The sequence below is a fragment of the Phoca vitulina genome, unplaced genomic scaffold, assembly GCF_004348235.1.
Source record: "Phoca vitulina isolate PV1807 unplaced genomic scaffold, GSC_HSeal_1.0 scaffold5, whole genome shotgun sequence".
NCBI classification, from domain to species: Eukaryota; Metazoa; Chordata; class Mammalia; order Carnivora; family Phocidae; genus Phoca; species Phoca vitulina.
The window spans coordinates 24507128-24512314 of record NW_022589708.1 but is presented as its reverse complement, the minus strand read 5'-3'; the positions used below and the strand labels follow the sequence as shown (position 1 = coordinate 24512314).

At 35.0% G+C, this 5187-nt stretch overlaps 1 pseudogene; it reads left to right on the top strand.

Moving 5' to 3' along the window:
- The first annotated feature begins 541 nt into the window (after nucleotides 1-541).
- Nucleotides 542-784, top strand: LOC116631359 (annotated as a pseudogene).
- Nucleotides 785-5187: the final 4403 nt, after the last annotated feature.

The following is a 5187-nucleotide window of genomic DNA, read 5'->3' as shown; positions in this document are numbered from 1 at the left end:
ACGCAGAAAAAAAATCTTTCAGAAAACAGAACACTCTTCCATGATAAAAATATTTAACAAACTAGGAAAAGGAGAGATCTTCTTCAACCTGATAATGGGAATCTAAGGAAAAACCCATAGTTAACATTGTACTTAAATAGGAAAGACTGAAGGATTTCAGCGACAAAGATTAGGAAAAAAACAAAATATCTGTTCAGGCCATTTCTTTCTTCCTTTTTTTTTTTTTTAAACATTTTATGTATGTATGTATATATTTATAGAGCATGTGCGAGTGGGGGCAAGGGCAGAAGGAGAAAAAAATCCCAAGCAGACTCTGCTCTGACCACAGAGCCCAAGGCCAGACTGGATCTCACAGATCCAGAGATCATGACCTGAGCTCAAATCAAGAGTTGGGTGCTTCTACTGAGCCACTTAGGTGCCCCCGTTCAGGCCATTTCTATTAAACATTGTACTAAAGAGTCTAGTGGGTGAAATTAAGGAAAAGAAATAAAAGATCACAGAGAATAGAAAATATTTGCAAATCATTCTGCACTCGCGCTCCATGCAAAACAATGCCCAGGAGTTCTTGGACCTGTACATGTGGTGGAAATATTCTGCCAACAACCACATCATCCAGGCCACGGACCATGCATCCAGCGAGATGAACATGATGGAGGTTGACAAGGTGACAGGCAGGTTGAACAGCCAGCCAGTTTAAAACCTATGCTATTTTTGGAGCCATTTGTGGGATGACTCCATCCTCTAACAGGCCAAGGCCTGTGGCACCATTTCAAAGAACTTCTGACTGTAGAGGATCACAGATGTGGAATATTTGTCATAAATAAATAGCAACCCCCTCCTCCCAAAAAGAAAATATTTGTAAATTATATATCTGATAAGAGTCTAATATCAACAACATATAAAGAACTTCTATAACTCAACCATATAAAGACAAATAACCCAAATTAAAAATAGGCAAAGATTTTGAACATATCTTTCTCCAAAGAAGATATACAAATGGAGAATAAGCACCTGAAAAGATGCTGAATATCATTGGTCATCACAAAACACAAATTAAAACCTCAATGAGTGACCACATTACACCCACAGCATGAATATGGTAAGACAGTCAATAACAAGCATTAACGAAGTTGTGAAGAAATTGGAATCATCAAGACATTGCTACTGAGAATATGTAATGGTGAGGCTGCTTTATAAATTAGTTTTGCTGTTCCTCAAAACATTAAGCATAGTGTTACCATGTGATCTAGCACTTCCACTCTCTAGGTATATGCCCAAGAGAAGCAAAAGCACATTGCTTGTGTTAATAAGCATTATTGTTAATAATAGCATTATTCACAATACGTAAAAAGGGAAAACATCTCAATCTATCAACTGATGAATAGAAAAGCAAAATGTACTAAATCCATGAAACGGGGCATTATTCATCCATTAAAAGGAATCATGTTCTGGTACATGCAACCACACAGGTGATCCTGAAAAACATAATGCTATGTGAAAGAAGCCAGATATGAAAAGTCACATGCTGTGTGACTCTTTTTATGTGAAATATCTAGACTAGCAAATCGATATAGACAGAATACATAGCAATGATTTCCAGGAGCTGAAGGAAAGGCAAGATTTTTTATATAACTATATAACTCAATAAAGTTGTATAGTTATGTAACTGTATATAGTTATATATATAACTATATATAAATCTACAAAGTCATATAGTTGAATTATGGACTAAGTGGTTGGATGTAGATATCTTTATCTCTTAGGACAAATTTAAGTTGAGGAAAAAAATTTGGAAATTACTCATGTATTGACAGTAATTAAACCTTGGACAAATACGAATTTAGGAAGAAAGAGTGCAGAAAAAAAAATCAGGCATTACTTAAATGACAGGTAGAGGAAGAGGAGGTGGCAAGAGAAGATGAGAATGGGGGCGCCTGGGTGGCTCAGTTGGTTGGGCGACTGCCTTCGGCTCAGGTCATGATCCTGGAGTCCCGGGATCGAGTCCCGCATTGGGCTCCCTGCTCGGCGGGGAGTCTGCTTCTCCCTCTGACCCTAACCCCTCTCATGTGCTCTCTCTCATTCTCTCTCTCTCTCTCTCAAATAAATAAATAAAAAAAAAATCTTAAAAAAAAAAAAAAAAAAAAAAAAAAAAAAAGAGAAGATGAGAATGAGTGAGAAGAGGAAAGCAGATACTGTTGTGGAAGAAAGGGGTAGCAGTTTTTCAAGCAGAAGTCAGTAAGCAATATGTCCAAATGATGTTTAAAGGTTAAGAAAGATGTGGTCATAGAGAGGTGACTAGGGTACCTGGTAACTTTAGCAGTGGAAATATTAGGGCAAAAATTATATTCTAATGGTTTAAATAGTGACTCTAAATACTCTTTGCAAGAGATTTGTGATTAGGAGAAAAAGCAATAAGGCTGTGTGAAAATTAAAATTATGAAACTTTTTTTTCAAGCCAAAAAGTGCTCACTAAATACAAATGCAATTTAATTAGCTCTGTTAATTGTTTAATCCAATCTTTTATGTTCCTTTTATGAAAAATAAAGGCTTTAGATGATCTAAGAATTTTTGCAATTTCATGATAAAGGATTAAAATTACTGTAAATATTTTTAATTTTATGTTTTCCTGTAACATTTGAAGAGGTATTATTTTTTACTATTTTTACTTATAAAACATGTGAAAATTATACATAGTCAAACCAAAATGAATTAGTGATTATTTAAATTGAGAAAAAAATTATGATATGGAATATTGCTGTAGGAATATTTAAACTGTATATTAAATCTGTAGGAGGAATGGTGGGGTATATGAATATTACATTAATTTGATTGAAGTCCCCCATGGTGGCATCCCACTTGAACCAGTCTGTGCAATTAACACTTCTTGCCCTCCCCCCAACCAAAAACACACTTTCTCATTCCATAAGAATCCCAACTTAACCATAAGTGTTAAGCAATCTAATTATCAGACATACGTGTGAATATCTAAGAAACTTAACCTCATGTTGTTAACCCTTGAGAGAAAGGGCTTATTTGCATTTTTAGAAGAAATCTGTTAACTTAATTTCTGGTTGTGTAATATTTGTGAAACTTTCTGGCTTAAAAACACCACAAAGTACCCCTATATTTCAGTACCACATTATCCATCATTTCTTACATCAGGCAGACTAACTCATTTTCACCATTTTGTTCAGTTAAAACATTAAACAGAATTTTCTCAGTACTATCCTCTGGGTGGCATTTCGATGGCTGCTAGGGTAAACATACAAATATGTAGTCAAAAACTCAAGCTTTATGAAGAAATCCAAGATTCTAGGTTGAATTTCAGCCTGTCTTATGACTGGCAGTGTAAAATGGAGCCAGATACTTAATCTTGTTAAGCATTAATATTTTCATGTGAATTAAGGTAGTTATTAGAAATATTATGAAATTAAATACAAACAATCCATGTAAGACATGTAAGCAAGTAAAACAGTACAGTTGATCCTTGAATATCACAGTGGTTAGGGGCCTTGACTGCCCTTGTAACTGAAAATCCCCTATAACTTTGGAGCCCCCCAACACCTACCTAGTAATAATATACTGCAGACCAGAAGCCTTACCAATAACAGAAACAGTCGATTAACTCATATTTTGCATATGTATTGGGTACTGTGGTCTTACAATAAAGTAAGCTAGAAAAAAATAAAATGTTATTAAGAAAATCATAATGAAGAGAAGATACATTTATAGTATTGTATCAAAAAAATCTGCATATAAGTGCATGCTATTCAAACCCCTGTTGATCAAGGGTTAACTGTACTAGGCACACAGTAAACACTAGATAAATCTAATCAATGATGATGGTGATAAGGGGAAGGAAACATTTTTTATTTCCTTTAACCAAAAACTTTGTACCCTCTTAAGTAATGACAGCATAAACTTTCAGAATTATTTTCCAAACTAGGAGTTTCTATCGTCATTATTATTATTATTGTTAAAAGATTTATTTATTTATTTGAGAGAGAGAGAGGGAGGGAGGTGGGGAGGGGAAGGGGAAGATAGAGAGAGAGAATCTCAAACAGACTCCCTACTCAGTGTAGAGCCTGACACAGGGCTGGATCTCATGACCCTGAGATCATGACCTGAGCAGAAATCAAGAGTTGGACACTTAACAGACTAAGCCACCCAGGCAACCCAAAGGAGTTTCTATTATTATAATGAATCCTCATTTTTGAAAAATGCCTTCAATTTCACTAATTTTTTTCAACTTGAGGTTTTCAATCATCTCATGAAATTTTCTTAAAAATTTAGCATGTATGGTGACTTTAGAAACTTATAAACACTTGTTAAAGTTTATTCCAGATAGTTGTCACCTACTGGTGTAAGTATATAAAATTTAATATGCTATGTAATGAAAATATCATTAATTTTCATGTCTCAACAAAAGAGTCAAGCTCAGGCTTTCCAGTCACCTGATTTAGAACTGTTCTCTATCAAATCATATATTTTAGTCACACCAACCATTCTATTCATTATAAGGCATTGTTAATATTATTACAAAAAGGACAACTAGCAGTGTAAATGTAGTGACTGATTATTATGAATATCATAAACTCCATATTCAGAAGATACAGACTTTTTGGCATTGTAAATTCTATAATCTATCCGTGCATGTGTATGTATGATCCCTCCTATGGAAGCACTAAGGATCTTTGACAGTATTGACAATCAAATGTGAAAGGATGTCTTTATTATCTTAAACTGCACAGTGCTCTGAAGCCAAAGTGAAGGGATTAGCACTGGGGTTCAAAGGCTGATGCCAGAAAAAGTCCTTTCATCTTTTACTGAATTCCCAGATGTCAGGGCAAAGGCACAGACTTCGAGGGTCAGAGAATTTCATAACTTTGGTTATACAGTGTATTTCTTTTTTTTAAAATTTATCTTCTTTCTTTCTTTCTTTCTGTTTTTTTATTATTATGTTATGTTAATCACCATACATTACATCATTAGTTTTTGATGTAGTGTTCCATGATTCATTGTTTGCCTATAACACCCAGTGCTCCATTCAGTACATGCCCTCTTTAATACTCATCACCGGGCTAACCCATCCCCCCACCCCCTTCCCCTCTAGAACCCTCAGTTTGTTTTTCAGAGTCCATAGTCTCTCATGGTTCATCTCCCCCTCCGATTTCCCCCTCCTTCATT